Source organism: Thamnophis sirtalis, unplaced genomic scaffold, assembly GCF_051295495.1.
Source record: "Thamnophis sirtalis isolate CommonGarterSnake01/CBP01778 unplaced genomic scaffold, rThaSir2_p1.2 scaffold_7, whole genome shotgun sequence".
Taxonomy (NCBI): Eukaryota; Metazoa; Chordata; class Lepidosauria; order Squamata; family Natricidae; genus Thamnophis; species Thamnophis sirtalis.
In genome coordinates this window covers 38,473,275-38,494,359 of record NW_028261387.1, presented here as the reverse complement: position 1 = coordinate 38,494,359, position 21,085 = coordinate 38,473,275, and the positions used below count along the sequence as shown (strand labels likewise).

General features: G+C 40.0%; 1 long non-coding RNA gene across 1 annotated transcript; it reads left to right on the top strand.

Annotated features, from left to right (window-relative positions):
• The first annotated feature begins 3,593 nt into the window (after positions 1-3,593).
• LOC148044611 (uncharacterized) lies at positions 3,594-6,971 on the top strand. The gene is made up of 2 exons (XR_015697274.1): positions 3,594-4,299; positions 4,680-6,971. It is a non-coding gene; the product is annotated as an uncharacterized LOC148044611 (long non-coding RNA).
• Positions 6,972-21,085: the final 14,114 nt, after the last annotated feature.

Here is a 21,085-nt window from a genome sequence, read left to right as displayed (position 1 = left end):
AAATTCCCCCCAAAATAATTAAAAAAAGATATTCTATAAATAAAAGAAATCCTTAAAAACCATTGTTAAGTATTACACCAGCAATATTTTACACTGTCACAATTTTAAGTTATTGTACCAGCCATAGTATGTAACAATTAGTTCAATCCAGCAGCAATAATTTATACTGTAACCATTTCAAACCATTCCACACACAATAACTTAAAATGAAACCATTAATAATATTCCATACACAATAAATTACAATAAAACTATTATAAAAAATTCTATGCACAATACATTTCAAAGTATTGAGTATAGCATTTTTTAAAATGGTTTATTTTAATTTATTTTGGATAGAATCTTTTTTTAAATAGTCTAAGACAATTTTAAAAAAGATTCTATCCAAAATAAATTAAAGTAAACCATTTTAAAATATTATACACTCAATACTTTTAAGTAGAAAATTCTGTGCATTAAATAAAATATTATTTTAAAATACATTAAAAAAATAAAAGAAAAAAAAACCAAGTCACTTAGCACAGGCAGAATCAGCAGCACTCCGATGCGGTGGATGGATCCTCGTCGTGATGGATGGAAGCAACAGGGAGCAGGCAGGCAGCAGGAACAGGTAAGACACTGGACCCTCAGACAAGGCTAGGGTCACTAAGCAGGTCACCTGGCAGGCTTAGCCAGCCAGGCGAGGCTGGAGAGAGGGGGCGGGGGGCTTCCTTTGTGAAAGGTAGGCCGCCTTTGCCGCCGGGCCACGGCTTTCGCGAGGGAAGGCCTGGAGGCCTTCCCTCATGAAAGCTAGGCTGCTGCCCACCCACCTTCGGCCACGTAGTGCACACGAGCCGGTGGCTTTCGCGAGGGAAGGCCTGTAGGCCTTTCCCCATGAAAGCTAGGCCGCCGCTCCCCGCCTTCGGCCACGTAGTGCACGCGAGCATGCGGCTTTTGTGAGGGGAGGCCTTTAGGCCTTCCCTCGTGAAAGCTAGGCTGCCGCCCCCACCTTCAACTGCTACCGCCGCTACCACCGCTACCGTCGCTACCGTCGCTACTGCCGCCCCCCACCCGGCTTCAGCTGTGTAGTGCACGCGAGCCCGCGGCTTTCGCGAGGGAAGGCTTCGTGAAAGCTGGGCTGCTGCCACCCACCTGAAGCCTCCCGAGTCCCGCCGCTGGGGCTTTGTTGCTTATCTGAGGGGGAAGCAGTAAGCGAAGGCCAAAGGGAATTTTCAAATGGAGGTCAAGCGTGAAAAAAGCTTTGCTTCGCCTCCAGCCCACTCACTGATTGGCTGGACTCCAGCCAATCAGTGAGCGGCAGGCTGGGCTTAGTGCGGACGGGCAGGGGAGCAAGCGAGTGAACTGCAGATGAGCGGGGGAACAAGCGAGCGAGCTGCAATGCGCCGGCAAAAGGGCACTTTGCAGCGACAGCGGCCAGGACTGGTACCGGCGTTCCCGGAAGTTAACTACTTCCGGGTTCACCGACAATCTGGTTCGTGCAAACCGGGGCGAACCGGGAGGAACCCATCCCTGCCACCACCACTTTAAGATCTCCTCCCCAGGCAGCCCAACTGATTTGCAAAGAGCTCCCCAACAAAGCAAACAAAATAGATAAAAGTAATAGAAAGTGAAGAAGCTAAAGTGTTCTGAGACTTTAAAATTTAAGCATCTGCCATGGAACACCTCACATTTAATAATTGTTGATTAAAAAAAGACAAAAAAAGTTTAGATAATGGATTTATTACCTGGAGACAGCAGAAGAGAAGATAAAGAATTGGAAAAATAGCAAAATATAAAAAGAAAGCAAAAATAGTATTAATAGACACCTTTGGGAGTCTAATCCTCAAACATCTGGAACATCACTGAACTCCATTGGCATTGACAAAATCACCATCGGTCAATTGCAAAAGGTAGCTTTATTTGAAACAGCTTACATCCTGTGGCAATATCTTTAACAGCATCAGATAACAACATTTGCCTATCGTAAATTCTTGTGAAGGACTTGATAGATGGACAAAAATGCCAAATCCAGTCTGAACATCTGGCTGACTATGTGATGAACCAAAATAATAATCCACCAGTTAGCCATTACTTGATATGGTTGTGCGGGTTAAGTGTTCTGAAGAAGATGAGAGCTATGCCAGAGGTTCAACCATACTGGATAGCTCTCATCGGAGGATCCAGATGAACATAAACAATATGGTGAGACATAATTTACAGGAACTTATACTGGATCAGTCATCACATTGGTCAACAAGGACAATGCTATCTGTTGGAGTTTCTAGACACCTGACAACAAATGGGCTACAGGATTTGGGACTGTTGTCTGAGCAACCAGGCCAGTAGCTGTAGTACTTCTGGGGAAAAAAGATGTTTACTGTTGCAAATGTACAATGCAATCATACTCTATCTTTAACACCATCAAACAGCAACATCTGTCTATTTGAGATCCTTCACCTCTGATCCTAAGGAGAGAGGTACTTCAATGATATTTTGACTCATCACATGTAGCCTAGAATATCAACAACATGGATTTGGTATGAAACCAAAAGTTAAAAATGCAACAGGGATATGGATATGGATATGGATATGGATATGGATATGGATATATATAGATAGATAGATAGATAGATAGATAGATAGATAGATAGATAGATAGATAGATAGATAGATAGATAGATAGATAGATATATAGATATAGATATAGATATAGATATAGATAGATAGATAGATAGATAGATAGATAGATAGATAGATAGATAGATAGATAGATAGATAGATATCCATATCCCATATATATATATATATATATATATATATATATGTGTGTGTGTGTGTGTGTGTGTGTGTGTGTGTGTGTGTGTGTGTGTGTGTTTTTTTTTATTTGTGCTGATAAATAAATAAAGGAAGACTAGTATAGATCTATTTCAAGCTATTTAGCTCTCATCAGCTAGCCATATCCTTACTGGGGTTCGAAGGCAATACAGCACAGGCTCGATTCCCAGTAAGGGTATGGCTAGCTGATGAGAGCTAAATAGCTTGAAATAGATCTATACTAGTCTTCCTTTATTTATTTATCAGCACAAATAAAAACACAAATATAACAAAGGCAACAGTGAAAATATTGGGTTTCTGTCTGGATGGACTCTTGTGACGAGCCTAATGACAGAGAGTGGAAGTGTGACCTTCCTCCCACACTTGGGCATACCAGGGGTTGTGACTTTAAGTATATATATATATATATATATATATATATATATATATATATATATATATATATATATATATATATATATATATATATATATATATATATATATATATATATATATATATAAGTCTCCCTTTATTTATTTATCAGCACAAATACAACACCCACCCACCCACACATTTATATATGTGTGTGTGTGTGTGTGTGTGTGTGTATACATATGTGTGTATACATATGTGTGTATACATACATATACATATGCATGCATGCATGCATGCATACATACATACATACATACATATATATATATTATATTTGTGCTGATAAATAAATAAAGGGAGACTAGTATAGATCTATTTCAAGCTATTTAGCTCTCATCAGCTAGCCATACCCTTACTGGGAATCGAGCCTGTGCTGTATTGCCTCTAAGGCAGATGTGTTAACCATTGAGCCAGAGAGCTCGACTCCTTATCAGCCAGCCAGGGTGAAACGTATCTATTTAGATTTTACAACCCCCGGTATGCCCAAATATGGGAGGAAGATATATATATGGAAGATTCTTTCCTGGGATTAAAACCTCCTTAATGTGTTATACTAGTGTCATTTCATACTTCCAATTTTTGCAAGGTAATATCACTGTCATATATAAAATAGTTTCCCTCTAGTCTCAGGCAAGGAGAAAATTTGATTTTCCTGAAGTAATTCTGGATTAAATAAATAATCTGTTATAATATGAATGCATTACATATTTAATAGCTAACTTCACATTTTACATGAACTGGGATTTTTGGAAAGGTCTAATAATAGTATATGCAACTGAAAATTACTGAAAAGAAATTAAATTTTTAAAAATCTTACTACCTAGAACTTATCCAAGAGCAATAATTAAGACAATTGATAGGGAAAAAACATTTTCTGACATTTCCTTTTTATTTTTCACAGAGATGTCTTTCTAATTCAATTCGTTTTTGGATACCATAGCAACTGTGGAGTAGCTAATATTGATGGGAATCATATGCTCAAGGAAGATGAGGATTTGCTGTCTTTCTTGAGCTGCTCCAACTGAAACATGTAGTTTTTTGTTGAATGGAAGGGAAGTGCAAATTCAGGTGTGCAAACTACATGGAATCCAAAAAGCAATCTGGTATCATTGAAACAGTGAAAACACTTTTCAATAAAAATTAGATGTTTGTAACAGGACTCTATTAAGAAACAATTATACAAATTATTACTGATTTTTTTTTTTATTTCATTATTTTTATTGTTATTCAAATATTTGCCAGTTTAGTTCCAGTTTAGTGTAAAGAAATAGATTTGCATATAACAATAACAGTATCATAATTCTAGACAGTAACATTTAGAACACTATTTCTAAAAGTGATCTTGTGAGTGAAAATGTAATGTAAGAAAACTGGGTAATAGGTTTTTTTGTGTAGTTATGTAATATCACACAAGGAATATGAATTTAAAATTTTTCTTTTTAACTTAGGCACCATGATTTCCTAAAGAATCTTAAAAAACAGACGAGCAATGCTTGTGGAAGAGTGAGTAGTAAGAAGAAAGCCCAGCCCTACAAAAATCACACAAAATACTCTCACAGCAAAAGTTCAGGATGAAGAGGGCAGTTTCTGTTCCAGATTTAAATTTGAAATTCCAGTGAAATGCATCTAGAAAATAATTTTCACCCAAGAATGATGGAATCAGTAAGCAATAATCTGCTTAAACGTATGTTTCCAGAAGGAATGCCCAACTGGCCTGTTTTTTGGACCAGGGAAGATGGCAAAGGATTGGTGAAGAGCATGGCAGCGACCAACATCTCTTGCGCTGTGGTAGAGCAGAGAAGATGACGTATCACCAAAGACTTCATCAGCTTGATGGATAGACGGTATCTATACTGCAATTCTCTGGCATTGAAATAGGGATCCAGTACTTGTATTTGCAGCGCAAAGGCCGTCCTGTCTTCTAGGTTGGAAGGCTCTATTTTCCTCCTAAAGAATCGCACTTTTTGAGGCACAAGAATGACTTTCTCTCCAAGGAAGAATTTAATAAATGTCCAAGCAGAACGAATTCCTCCACAGTATAACAAGTTAAGATAGACAAAGTTCAAGTAAGCAGATGATGGTCTGAATCTCTCAAATGTGAATTCCAACTGACTCGTATGTTCAATCCAATTCAAATGATTGTAATAAACAATCCCAATAATTAAGCAGGATACAAATTGAGGTGTATGTTGATATACCCTTATATTTAATTACATTATACCTTGTTTGTTACTTTAACAAACTTCAATCTTTTACATGGGAGGGGTTTAGTGAGGCTTAATTTTTAGTACATCTGCACAGAATTGCAATGCCAGTCATCCAGTTTGAAGAGATATCTTCAAAGCCTTTGGCAGTCTGCCTTTGTTTTCATCAGAAATCTTGGCTCCCTCACTGTTCACTCTTAATTCTAGAATTTAATTTACAAAATTGAAGATATCCTTGGGAATTCCATTTCTTCCTGATTGTTATCTTATGTGTCAGTGTACTCCCATTATTAGTGATTTATTTGGAGAACCACATTTAAACAAACCATGGCCTAGCATGATGTGGCAGACATTACCTGCCTGGTTTTCTGAAAACATTTTTATAATGTCCTTTCACCAGACACTCCTGTGTAAATCTAGAAACAACTAGATAAGAGGGTATAGAACAAAAACATCATTAAGAGGCTTTTTTAAAGCCCAAAGGTCGTGAGTTCATACATATCAGGACATGATTTCTTGGACATGGTTTCCTAAAAAATATAATTAGCTAAATTCACATGTTGGCCTGATACACTCTAATTTATACTGTGTTATCTTTTAAAGTTATCTAAGTTAAAAAGTCATACTAAACATGCCATATTAGCAAAATTTTGGATTCCAGACAAGATTTATCAAACTAGATATATTGTTTTTTTAATACTTTCTTTTAAAAAAAGGTTCTAAGAGACAAATAAGTCTTCAGTTTTCAAAATAAAACATTTTTTTTCATCACACATTTCAGAACTTTATCAATAATGCTTTCCATCAATATATCAGAATATACAATAATGTTGCTTTTTAAAAATATATATCTCCTTGGCTTCTTTTCTTAAAAAAAATCAAATCAGTATTGTAATGGCTACCTTCCAATTCTCACACAAAGGTGCCAATTTCATGGCTAGCTAAGCTGCATATTTCTGTTAGAAGTTCAGCAGTTTCAAATTAATTTAGGAAAGTTTAGGTGGATGTCACCAAGATTTAATGAATAGTTATTTTTAATTTTTTGTTTTTATGGATTAGTCATTATTTGCTATATCTATTTCAGAGTTGGTTCAGCTGTAGTGCAACTTCCTTCATAGCCAATTTCCTGCTTCTAATATATTTTTAAAAACATAAATTACTGCTACTGTTACTGATTTTTGCAATGTGTCTCAATGCATTTTTTCACTTGCCTTATTATCAATTTATATTTATTTTGCCAGATTGTGTATTCAACTTTCTTTTTCTCTTTTGGACAGTTTCTGAAGGAAATCTACACTTTTAAGGTTTCCTTGAAGCTGGTTGTTTTCTATGGTGGCATTTTCTTTCCTAATCTAATGTGTATTCTAAATAGTTGAGCTTTTATTGTAATATTAAACTTTACCCTCATTTGTCTGTTTGTCTTTTTAAATGAATCTTGTAATGTTTTAAAACCATTTCCTTTTGAAGTCAGCTATGACTTGTCATATGTTATTGCCAGTATTCCAATAAAATCCATACGTTATTCCAACCACTTTATTCATTTGTTTGCTCATTCATTCATTTCATTCGATTTTTTTCCTGCCACAATCCGTAAGATTCTTGGTAATTTACAAAATGTAGGCAAAATTTTACCCCAGTAATTTATATAGAAAAAAAAATCCTCAATAAATTCCTCAGAATAATAAAATCACCTTCACAAAAGAAAAAAAAACCATGAAAGAATGAATTAAAGTGTAATCACTTTAATTATACTCAATCATATTAACTCTTCAAACACACATTGATAGTGTCATTTTCAACTACAAATATTCTGCAGGAGAACTCAGTTTAAACATTTTTTTTCTAAATGAAATCAGGCAGGGAGGCAGTCTGATTACAACTAGAAGATAAAATACTGGAGATATTTAAATTTTTTAGAACTTTTGCCGTTGTTAATGACATCAATATGCATTTGCCTGATCTATGCGAGACTAACTTGAGTCACTTATTTTTCTGAAGCTTTCTGCTTTGGATGTCTTCCTATTCCTGAATTTCAAGATCAGCCTCAACATTTTGCTGATGTTGGAGAAAATAGTACTATTAAATGATTAGCATGCTGGATTCCTAAAATCATTTACTATTAAAACCCATACTAAATTTTTCGATAAGGTCTTTGAAAGTTACTATCTCTTGCCTGTGTCACTGTTGCACTAGAAAGTTACAACAGCCCCATAAACAGCACAAACAGTATTTGTGTGCTAAAAATTGCCTGAAAGCAAGCAATGAAATTCAATAAGGTCTCCTTACGATCAGTACTTGGATGGAGAAGTACCTGGACTATTCTAAGCTTATTAGAATATAATCATAACAAATAATATACAGTACGTATAGCTACACACATACACACACATACGTTCAACAAACACTGACTGCAAAATACTACCTATGTAGATTGTATAACATTTTGCAATTCAGGGAACATGTTAAGGATTTGATGTTTAAATGTGCTCAGAGAAGGAAGTCCTGGACTTTGCAGGATGATAGAAAATCTGTAACACTTTGCCTATTGAGTTGGCTGTCTACACAATGCAAAGATCTTTTAATCTGTTAATCTTCCTCTGTTTCCAAAGCTGAACTCAGAGCAACCCGGAGATGGAGATCTCAGACTGACTGGCAGCAGCAACCGGTCAAACCCACTGGGGCTGGCAGCTAATCCAGAGACACATTGTTCAGCCGAGATCATTTGCACTGAACTAAGTTTCCGTCCATTGTTTCAGGAGGGGATACAATGAGGTGTGTGACAGCAGGGAATCAGCTGGGTTACATATTAGCTGCATTCAGCATGCTTGGTTGATGTTTAGCTTAAAGACCATGTGAGTTTTTCCCCCTGATGTGCTGGCTAATGAAATGAATTCTTGGAACACCAGACTGGATAATTGTCTTCTATTACTCATGAATATCTCACAAAGGAAAACACTATGATCCCAAGGATGGATTTATTTTATCCACATTATGGTTTAAAAAAAGAAAGAGACATTGAGTAGATTAATACAAACAATTTGTTGTGTAGCACATCAATTGGTTGTGGTTCTGCATTCTGCAGTTGTGTTATTTTACCTGAAACCATAAAGCCTATATTTTGCATCTTGTAGTAAGTTGAGTTATAGACACATTTGGCTTCCCATGAATAAGTTGCTTAGCTCTTCCTGTCAGGAAAAATAGCTAAACAGACCATGTGTCTGATTCCCATATGTGTTTATTGTAACACACAAACAAAGCCAAATCAATAAATAATAAATTAGAAGTCAAAGCTTGCATTTGACCCTGGCTAGTAAAAAGAATAAACTACAGTTTGCATGTCATGGCAAACATTACCACAAAGGGAGATTCAGTAATTTATGGTCACTGAAAGCTATGATTATGGTCACAGAATTTAGATTTATAAATGTACAAACAAACAAATGTATAAACATATATATTTCCAGTGCTTCTAAGCTGCAAATGGTACCATGCTTGCTCCTGCTGGGTGATCAGTTAATTAGAACCGTTAGGTCTGAATAGAAGTGAAAGTTGGACTTTGAAGAAAGAATATTGATGCTTTTGAATGTCTAAGACTCCAGAGAGGAGGCAGCCAGGAAAACAAACAAATGGATCACTGAACAAATCAACCGAGAGTTCTCACTCAAGGCACAAATGATCAGGCTCGTTATTATACTTTGGACATATTACCCATAGACCCAGGTCTCTGGAAAAGGGAAAGGTGGAAGGAAAGATAAGGAGGACAGCAGCAAAGTGAATATTACAGTGGTGATTAGTGCACTATTGCCAGAACAAGTTAGACAGGTCATAATGGAGGAAATTTGTGGCTGACTTGATGGTGCATAATCAAACAATAAATCACCAGATGTGGGCTGCAAATATCCAAACGGTCATGAAACATCACTAAAGGAATACAGTTACAGTCTTGGTTATCATCTATAATTCTCTGGATTTTTTTGCTAGTGGTTCTACATTAATTGTCTATTGATATTTTACCCATTCTTTTTCATATTATTACGGGCTGTAAAGCAGGGATATATTAGAGACTTGCAAAAGAGGAGGTAACTGTCAGAACCTCTCCATTAGGTAATTAGGAAAGAAGACCATGAGACTCCATGAATAGAAATCAAGTGTACTTTCACTAATTAGTAAAATGATAAATAAATAATTAATAAATGATTAAAGGCATAGCGAAGCGAAGTCTGATTATTTAGGCGCGAAAGCGATTGATATATAGAATAGCCCATTCCCCACCCCTTGGCATCACAGTTACAGTCCAATCATAATTCTCCCAAGTATCAGGTGTGAGATAACTTCAAAAGGCATCACGAAGATGGAATGTCGGTGCCGTTAGTCCTGGCGGGAATCTCCTACGCATGCGTAGTCCGACAGGCAGCTGAGCTCCAGAAACTTCCTCCAGCACAATTAGTAACCCCTCCCAAATACCATGCCCTCCCTCCCCGTTTCATGGCAGTCGAAGCAACAGCAAAGCAGAGGCTGACATCCGTCCGTCCTCCGGAAAAAGGCGTTCAGGCCTGGAAAACGACAAAACACAAACAAACAGACGAACAACAAAAACAGAAGAGAAAAAGACGGGGGGGGGGGAGAAAAAGTCAAGGCTTGTCAGGATAAGCAGAATAAAACTGTTGAAGCAGTCGGGGAGCACGGACATGGGACTTGTGCACCCATTCGGAATGAGATGGAGGAAAATGCTTCCAAGCCACTAGGTACTGTATCCGATTCCACTGCCGTCGAGAGTCCAATATTTCACGAATCTCAAAATGCCGCTCACCATCAATCAACAGGGGGGCAGGTGGTGGGTCCACAGGCGGACGCAAAGAGGAGACACGAACTGGTTTAATGAGGTTAACGTGGAAAACTGGATAAACACGGTTGAGATTTTTGGGTAGCTAAAAACGAACCGAAACAGGATTGATGACCTTGATGATGGGAAATGGGCCCACATACTTAGGCCCCAATTTCTTAGACTTTTGTGTAGTTTGGAGGAACTTCGTGGATGAATAAACCTGGTCACCCACTTTGTACTGGTAAGGTTGCGCACGCTTCTTATCAGCCTGCTTCTTATGAGCGCAATGCGCAGCATCCAAAGTACTAAGTGCCAAAGGCCAAACATGGCTCAATCGCTCACTTCATTCAGAAACGGAAGAAACTTGTGGCTGCTCAAGGGGAATTTCAGGAATAGGAACAAAGTCCTGATCAAACACAACACGAAAAGGAGTGAACCCAGTGATGCTATGGACAGAATTATTATAGGCCACTTCAGCGTGCGGCAACAAGTCCACCCAATCATCTTGCTGATAATTGATGAAACAACGTAAATATTGTTCCAGAACAGAATTAGTCCTCTCGCAAGCCCCATTAGTCTGAGGGTGGTGGGCGGAGCTTAGACCCTGGGCGGAGCCAATGCACTTAAGAAATTCCTTCCAGAAAGCAGAAGTGAACTGGACACCTCTATCGGAAATGATGCGATCAGGCACCCCATGCAAACAGTAAACGTGAGAAATGAAGAGCTTAGCAAGTGCCTTCGCAGAAGGAATCTTGTGGCACAGAATAAAATGAACTTGTTTTGAAAATAAGTCAGTAACCACCCATATGATGGTGTGCCCCTGACTCTCGGGAAGTTCGACAATAAAGTCCATAGAAATTTCCTTCCAAGGGGCGACAGGGCGAGCTACAGATTGGAGTAGGCCTTGGGGTTTCCCTGGTGGCCGTTTAACGGCTGCACAGACTGGACAACTGGCAACATAAAGTTCAATGTCTTTTTTCAAAGAGGGCCACCAAAACTGCCTCTTCACCAAATGCAGCATCTTCACAAATCCAAAGTGACCCGCCAACTTGGAATCATGAGCCCGTTGGAGAACAACGAGACGAAGAGAGGCAGGGACGTAAAGTTTAGCCCCAATCCACGGTAAATCGTCCCTCATTGTACATTCACCCTGATGCTGCTGGAACCAGTCATCCTGGGGAAGGGCCCGTTTGAGGTCAGAAAGGAAATCTTGAGGCACTTCTACTTTCGAGCGCGCCTGCTGCCAAGTGACAACCGGAGCAGCAAGGCTGGATGCGGGAACTACGGGTTGAACAATACTCAGCTTAGAGCAGTTGTACTGAGGGAGCCTGGACAAAGCATCAGCCATGAAATTCTTCCCTCCCAGGATGTACTTGAGTGTGAAATTGAAACGATTGAAATGCTGAGCCCAGCGCATCTGCTTAGGGGAGAGGCCTCGTGGAGTCCTCAAAGCCAAAGTTTTTATGGTCAGTCCACACCTCAAACGGGTGCTTAGCGCCCTCTAGAAAGTGGCGCCACGTGGCCAAAGCCCAACGCACTGCAAATGCTTCTTTCTCCCAGATTGCCTAATGCCTTTCTGTGTCCGTGAGCTTACGGGAGGTGTAAGCACATGGTTGCAAATTACCTTGGTCGTTGGCCTGAAGCAAGACGGCCCCAACTGCCACATCGCTGGCATCAGCTTGAACGACGAAAGGCTTGTCCATGTCTGGATGCTTCAGAACTGGTTCCGCCGCAAAGAGTCGTTTCAACTTCTCAAAAGCAGCCTGACACTCCATGGTCCAATCCAGCGGCTTGCTAGGCTTAGGTTTAGGCCCACCTTTGGACTTCAACAAATTAGTGATGGGAAGCGCAATTTTGGCAAAAGAAGGGATAAACTGATGATAGAAATTGGCAAAACCCAAAAATTTCTGCAATTGTCTGTGTGTACGGGGCGCCTCCCACTCAGTGACCGCCTTCACCTTAGCGGGGTCCATCTCAATGCCAGCGGCGGAGATACGATACCCCAGGTAGTCAATCTTCTCCTGGTGAAATTCACACTTGGACAACTTGGCATACAGTTCAGCGGCCCGGAGCTTTTTCAGGACAGTGCGGACCAACGTGACGTGTTCGTCATAAGTTTGAGTGTAAATAAGGATATCGTCCAAATATACGATAACGCCTTTGTAAAGATGATCATGCAAAATCTCATTAATTAATTGCATGAAGACTGCAGGCGCCCCCTGCAGGCCAAAGGGCATCACCCGGAACTGGAAACAACTGAGGGGGCAGTTGAAAGCCGTCTTCCACTCATCCCCCTCCTTTATGCGGACTCTATAGTACCCTTCTCTGAAGTCCAATTTAGTGAAAATGCGGCCCTTTCCCAATTAGGCCAGCATGTCCTTCATCAACGGTAACGGGTAAAGGTTTTGAGCTGAGATACCGTTCAGGTTTTTGAAATTAACACATAATCTCAGGGAGCCATCTTCTCTGAACAATACGGGTGCAGCTACCTTGGGACATGCTGGCTCGATGAAACCTCTTTCCAAGTTTTTATCAATGAATTTTCTCATTTCCTCCATCTCCCTAGGGGACATTGAATATATTTGGGGCTTTGGAAGTTTAACCCCCGGCAAAATATCGATGGAGCAATCAGTAGGTCTGTGGGGCGGAAGCTTATCTGAAGATTTTTCACTAAAATCTCCTTTCAGGTCCCAATACTCTTTTGGAATCTTTTCTTCCCCCTCAATTCTCTCCTGGCCCCTGGTGGCCAATGCGGGGCTGGAGCCAGCAGGCTCTGGGGTATTGCCCTCCACGTCTGGAGCTGTGCTGGTGCGAATGTGCAGCCACCCTTCCCTCCAATTAATGCGAGGGTTCCATTTACGAAGCCAGGGGAGGCCCAAAATCAGGGGCCTGTCCATTCCAGGAGCCACAATAAAAGAGATCAATTCTACGTGGGTGCCCATTTTCATCTCTAGAGGTTCAGTATAGAAATGGGCTGGGCCACCCCCTGCAATGGATCCATCGATTTGGCAAAACACAATAGGGGTTTTCAAAGTTCTTAATTTCAGGCCCAGTTTTTCCACCATTGCAGGATTGATCATACATCTCGAACAGCCCGAGTCAAGGAGGGCAGGAAGCTGTTCTGACACCCCATCGGGTGGTACCCTTAATTCTATTGGGATCAACATGGGGCCTTTATTTGAACTCACCCAGCGAGGCGAGGCGTCGTCAATGGAGTCATCAGAGGAGCTGGGGGTGACGTCCGCTTCTTCCTCCACCTCCTGTCTGAAGCGCTGGGGGGTGTTATCAGCAGCGAAAGCAGCCTCTTTCTTCTTCTTCTCTGGGGCCCTGCTCGTCTTCCCTTCCCTCTTGGCAGGGGGCGGGGCGGTTGTAGGAAGTTTAACACGGCAATCTGTGGTGCGGTGGCCTCCCCTCCCGCAACGGAAGCATGTGAGCGGCTTGCCCTTGCCGGTGGAGCTTCCCTTTCCCTCACTCCTGATTCGGAAAGGGGGCTTTTGAGCTGGGGGGGGGGTGATCTTCCTGCTTTCTCCTCTCTCGCACGTTGAAGTCTAATCAAATCGAGCTCAACGTCTGCTGCATTTTCATACCAAGCTGTAACTCGCTTGGGAAGGTGTCTGTTAACACATTGTTGGTAAATGTCCTCATTTAATCCTAATGCAAACTGGTCCAAAAGGGCATCCTGAGACCAGCCTCTCATATAACAAGAAAGCTGTTGAAACTCCTGAATATATTGAGCCACCGGTCTATCTCCCTGCTTGAGGGCCATAAATTTCATCTTTCCCCGTTTCTCAATTAGAGGGTCATCAAATCGTCTTTTAAACGCAGTCATAAAAGCATCAAAATTCCTCAGGAGGGGGGAATTGCTTTGGTGCAAGCTGATCATCCATTCGGCCGCCTCTTCCTCCAAAGCAAGTAACACCATTCGCACTTTCATTTCATCTCTTTCTAAATCGGGCCCATAAATTTCCATATAGTTCCAAATTTGTATAACAAAGAGACCCAGCTTCTTGGAATTCCCGTCATATTTTACAGGTAAGGGAGGGACTTTTGCCATTCTGCGTCTTCTGGGGGGCCCCCCTACTCTGGCAGCCGCCCTGGCTGGGGGGGGGGAGAAGCTGTTTCTGGGTTTGTTTGCTCCCATCCTCCCTCGGCCTCTTCACCCTCCCTGAATTTTTGCATAGAGTACCTTGGTTCAAAGTCTTCCGTTTGGTCTCTCTCTCGAGGTTTCCGTTCGGGCAAGGTTTCTTCCAAGTCAGCTGGCTTTGCCCTTTGTTTTCTCCTAGTAACTCCAGCATCCCAACTTTCGCTGTCCTCTTTTTGCCCCACACTTAGGGACCATTGAGGGGGAATCGCAGGGTCCGCTATTCCTAGGCCAGCCATTCTCCCAGGTAATGATGGGTCTGCAGTTTCCCTTTCAATCTCTTCTTCATCGCTTGCTTGCAAAGACATCTTTCTCGTTCCTTCTTGTAAGTACACCCCCCACGGAAGGTTGAAATCTCCTGGTGGGGTGTGAGTGAGACTTCGCTTACTGTCAGAACCTCTCCATTAGGTAATTAGGAAAGAAGACCACGAGACTCCATGAATAGAAATCAAGTGTACTTTTACTAATTATAAATGATTAAAGGCATAGCGAAGCGAAGTCTGATTATTTAGGCGCGAAAGCGATTGATATATAGAATAGCCCATTCCCCACCCCTTGGCATCACAGTTACAGTCCAATCATAATTCTCCCAAGTGTCAGGTGTGAGATAACTTCAAAAGGCATCACGAAGATGGAATGTCGGTGCCATTAGTCCTGGCGGGAATCTCCTACGCATGCGTAGTCCGACAGGCAGCTGAGCTCCAGAAACTTCCTCCAGCACAATTAATAACCCCTCCCAAATACCATGCCCTCCCTCCCCGTTTCATGACAGTCGAAGCAACAGCAAAGCAGAGGCTGACAGTAACAGACACAGCTGTCCTATTCTAGTAGTAAAGGATACAAAACTGTCTCACACCAAATCAAACTGTTTGACAAAAGTAGCTTCCCAAGGTCTCCGACACACTGTTTTTCTAGCATCCAGTTCCTTTGGCTGGAGCTGTTAGCTTGAGATTCAAAATGGAAACATCTGCTTGCACAGTATGCTATATCTGAACGCTGACTAAAAGTTATCATGAGGTCCAGCCACATTCATGTGAACGCAGCATTAAGATCTGCTTCAGAAGCTTTGCTCACTGCTCTACTTTTAAGGATGATTTGGTAAAGTAGTATGCGAGCTAGGAGGTTTTTAAGTGATGTCTCCCAGTTCATTACAAACGTTTATATTTAATTTTTTTAAAAAAATAACAGAAGTTTTATTTATATTGTGTTAACTATATATTGAAATCTTTACTACATTTTTTAATACTTGGATTAAATTATTATTTTTAGATAAATCCTATCATCAACTTTAAATATGTGGTTTTGAAATATCTTTGTTTTGGGGCTTCCGGGTGGTGACGTCACTGTGCCTAGAGCGGGGTAATGGAGTTCCTCTAACCCCTAGCTCTAATTTCTTCGTGTGGGCTCATTTTTGGAGCACTGCTGATCCCGAAGAGACCAGCAGAACAAAGGGGATATTCTGCAGACGCCGGGGTGGTAAGGCAAATCCCCCGGCAGATAGGAGAAACCCCCCTAAACGGACGAAGAAATATCTTACCATCTGGTTAGGACTGAGCAATGGCGGCCGCATAGAAGGAAGAAACAGAAACAGAAGCAGACAAATTCGGGTGCTTGTTATTATTGCTGACAATCCAGAGAGGAAAGCAATGCGAAACTGGCAAAGTGGGTGAGCTGAGAGAAGAAGGAGCCAGGAGAGAGGCTGTTTTTTTTTTACAGTCTATGTTTGCCAAAAAGAAGCAGTGCAAAGAGGCTGAGTTAGAATGGACAGGAAGGGACAGCCGCAACAACCTTAAGATCAGCCACAGTAAGAATGAAATCCCGACATGGACTTCAGGGAACAAAATTTGCCAGAAGGATTTGGAAGGTTTAAAGAAGTGACTGCATAATAGTCAGGTTGGCAAACGGAGTTTCCTTTTTTTTCTGCTTACCAGCTCTTCTGCTGCTGAGCTGAATTTCTTAAGTATTTGTTATTTATCTGACTGGGAGCTTGGAGCTGTGCCAGAGACAAGAAATAGAGGTCTGTCTTTTGCTTCGTGGACTCTAACACTGACATCAAGAAGAGAATGACTTAGAGAGTCTAATTATTAGAACTGAATATTGAACAACTGACAAAACTGAGAAATATTTATTGATATAAGAATAGGGTGTGATGTATAAATTTATGATATTTACTAATCAAATTAATCAAATAGAATACTACTAGTATTATTACATAGGACTGTTTAAGTATTGAAAGGTGATACCAAGGAAGGATAATTGTGGAATTGTTGTTGAATATTGGTTTATACAATTATAATAATTATAATATATTATTGATATTACTGATAAGGTATAAATAAGGTAAAAGTTATAACTAATAGTGGGCAAGACCAAAAAAGGGGGTTAAAAATGGCAACCTCATCAAAATTAGGGGAAAAGACCATACCCAATATGAGTGCAGCAACGCCCCCCTCCTCAAATCAAAAAACAATGGAGAGTGCATGGGGGTTGGAGAAAGGGGAAAAGATGGCAGAATCAGCGGGACCAGCACCTATGATGCAAAACATGCAATCGATGCTCCAGATGATACAGGAGACCTTGGCTATAAGCCAAACAGAGACAAGGAAAAATCACAAAGAATTAAAAAATGAAATGGGAGAATTGAAAGGAACAATCAAAATTGTAGACGATAAAGTTGAAAAGATACAGAATGCCTTAACAATCAACGAACAGAAAATCCAATGTATGGAAGAAAAAATACAACAATCAGATCAGAAGATGGGAAAAATGGAAATAGAATATAGGGAACTTAATAAAGAATTGGAATTGTCAATAATCCGACTTGAAAACGAAAAAGCGGCATTCTACCTAAGATTTCAAAACATACCGGAAGAGAAGGAGGAAGATCTGAAAGAAAAAAATGGTTATTATCCTTACTGAATTTCTGCAAAAAACAGAACAAGAAATGAGAGCAAACATTGATGAGGCTTACAGGGTGAATACTAATTATACAAGGAGACATAGGCTCCCGAGAGAAGTACATGTAAGATTCACTAAGAAAACTGCCAGAGATGAAGTGTACAAAAAAACCAGAGAAGAGACGATTATACTACAGGGAAAAGAGCTGACCACGCTTAAACAGATCACACGGAGAATCGGGGAACAACGCAGGCAATACCAATTTTTAACAAACGAGTTGAATAAAAACAGAATAATGTACAGATGGCTGGTACCAGAAGGGGTTCTGGTATCTTGGCAAGGAAAAAGATATGAGAATTTAGAAGAAGCACGCAAATTCTATGAAGAATACTGTAATAGGGAAGGAAAACAAGGAAGCAAAGAGGAATTAGAATACAGAGGTCAAGTGGAAGAAACATCAGAAGACAGCGAAAGAAGCAGGAGAGAAGAACAGAGGCAAGAAAGAGAAAGAGCAGAGAAGGAAGGCGTGAGAGGGAAAAGTCAGATACAAACTAGAAGTAAAAGAAACAATCTCAACTAAAGATGGATCAAGAAATAACAAGTATGTCGATAAACTTGAATGGACTGAACTCACAAAAAAAAAAGAGCCCAGATGTTTAATATTCCTAAGAAATTGAAAGTAGACCAGATATGGGTTAATTGGTATAGATGGATGGAGCAAAGAAATAAAAAGCAATGAAAAAATAGAACAACTCTCAAAAATAATAATTATGAGCAAAACAAGGGGGTCATGATTGGTGAAATCAAATCAGGATGATAGCTGGCACATAGACTGTAGAATGATAGAGAAAAAAAGGAAATAATATGAAAAAAAATGGACTTGTGGAAATAACACCTTCAAGAAAACATAAACTGGATCTGAAAGAGATACCTATAACAATAGAAAAAGAAAGGAAGGGAAGAAGGAAGGAAAGGAGGGGAGGAAGGAAGTAGAGAATGGAGGGATGAATGAAAGGAAAGAAGTGGAGGGTGGGAGAGAGGGAGAGAGAAGGAGAGATAGTAGGAGAGGAAAAAGAAGTGTGGAGGAGAGGTAGGGAAAGAAGAAAGAAGTAAGGAGAGGTGGGTGGAAAGGAGAGAAAGAGAAGGAGAGCAGGGGGAAAGAGAGAAAAAGAGAAGGAGAAAGGGTAGGAAGGAGAAGAAAGAGGGTAGAAGTAGGGGAGAAGAAAGGGAAGGAAGAAAGGGAAGGAGAGGAGGAAGGAAGGAAGGAAGTAGAGAAGGAAGGGAGGGAGAAAAGAAAAGAAAGAGAAAATAAGGTGAGATGTGGAGGAGAGGTAGGGGAAGAAGAAAGAGGTAAGGAGAGATGGGTGGGAGGGAGAGAAAGAGAAGGAGAGGAGGGAGGAAGAGAGAAAAAGAGAAAAAGAGAAGGAGAGGGTAGGAAGGAGAAGACAGAGGGTAAGAGTAGGGGAGAAGTAAGGGAAGGAAGAAGGGGAAGGAGAGGAGGAAGGAAGGAAGTAGAGAAGGAAGGGAGGGAGAAAAGAAAAGAAAGAGAAAATAATCTTTGTTTTGAGGGGAGGGATTGTGATTTAAGCCATGCTCTAAATAGGAAAAAAAAAATCCAGATACCAGATAAACATAAACTATAAGCTACATTGGCCTTAGACTAAATATACAATTTGGCTCAAATGCTGATTTTTTTTCCACATAAATATTTGCCTTTATTCCTATGGCTATCATTTCATTTCCAGTTACATGGTTACAGTTCTGCCAATACCAACCCACATGGACTGTTTTGTGATTGTGCAGTCCCACCTTAAATTTTGAAAACAAAGTGATTGTGCTCACTCTATTATTATTTTTTTACTGTTATTCAATTGTGTTTGATTCTCAGAGATTTCTTGGACAGGCCCCTGAAGTTTTCTTGTCAAGATTTGGATTTTTGTTTAGTGCCTAAGACGGGGCTACAACTTAGTGTCTCCCAGTTTCTAGCCTCAATTGTGGTCGTAACTCGAGGGCTACCTGTCCACTTACAACCACAATTGAGCCCAAAATTGATGTTATTAAGTGAGAAATTAGCAAAGTGAGTTTGTCCTATTTATAACTTATCTTGCCACATTTGTTCAGTGAATCACTGAAGTTGTTAAATTAATAGCATGGTTGTTAAATAAATCTGGCTTCCCCATTGTCTTTGCATTTCAGAAGTTTGCAAAAGGTGAATATATGACCCTGGGACACAGCAACAGTCATAAATATAAACCAGTTGTCAATCATCTGAATTTTGATCATACGATCATGGGTATGCTGAAAGGTCGTAATTGTGAAAAACAATCATAAGTCACTTTTTTCAGTACCGTTGTAATTTTAAATGGTCACTGAGTGAACAGTTGTAAGTCAAGGACTGCCTGTATTTTAGCGCTTCATTGTTTTTTTTTAAATTATGATAGTAAACTTTTACATTGGTTGAAGTTGGCATATATTACATAAATAATTCAGTAACAATGATTTTTTTAAATTACACTAATCAACAAAACAAAACTATAGATACATATAACAACATTCAAAGATCAAGAAAGTTGATCAGTATAACAACAATAGGAGGAAAGGGAGGAAACCTGGAGCTGCTATATGCAGTAAATGATACAGCTCAAAAATCCTGTATAAATTTTTGTCTTCTTTCTTGCATTTTATCAAAAAATGTTGATAAAGACCCATCAACACTACATCACTACAAATCAAGTGAAAATTTGTCTTTCCAGTGCTGCATAATTACTCTCTTTAGACAGCAACCATGACCAAAAATTTCATTTTTTGATTTTTTAAAAATAACTCCCAAATGGCATATGTGTTTTTAACAGTTAGCAATTGCTGTAGGACATATTAATGATCCATTTCATGGTCAACCCAAACTGTATAATAATTGGACAAAATCAAACCATATTAATTAATGTTCCAACTTCTGAATTACATTTCTGGCAGCAGTGTGATTATAGCCAGTCTTTACTGAACATCTATTGAGGCATCTAATAATTCAGTAACCAGTTTAAGCCTGCCGAATGAGCAGCCACTGTAAGACTGTATATAGGATGATGTCTGCAGTTAGCTGAAGTGGTTATATAGAGCAGCTTCTTTTTTTCAAATAAATCAGAATGGAAGTGGGGTGAGGGTGGCAGGGCTTCTTGACTTAATTTTAATCGTTCTAAAAGTATTCAAGAGGGGATGGTCTGTCTGGGATCCAATCAATGAAATTTGTATTGCACAAGGAAGTCATAATATGATATAATCTGGGTCTATTCTATAACATCTTCTGAACATTTCCCACCCCCACCCCCAACTGGAGACAGGGAGATGAATCTGGTTTCTTTTGCATGCAAAGCATGTGGTCCATCAAATAGCTGCATGGGTACTCCAGTTTTAAAAGCCCAAAGAAAACATTGTGGTTGCAGTTTGGTAATTCAACCCGGTATTTTTTGTAGAGCAAGTTGCAGGATGTATATTTAGAAATAGGTATATACCCCAAAAGCTTGCTAGGAGTTCCAGTGAAAAACTGGTTCTTTCACCCTATTTCTGCTTGGAGGAATCTTGCAGAAAGACATCAACCAGTGTTAGGGTAGACCCTCCCTGGATAGTAATTCAAATTCTGTTCACTTCTTAGCCAAAATTGGCATCTCCTTTTGCCTATTTGTGGCTGCTGAAGGGATGCAATTTTGGTGAAAGCTCTTTTGTTCCGGGACAAGGCAGGTATTGCTATTTTCCTTCTTCACTTTATTTTCAACCTTGAGAATGCACTGA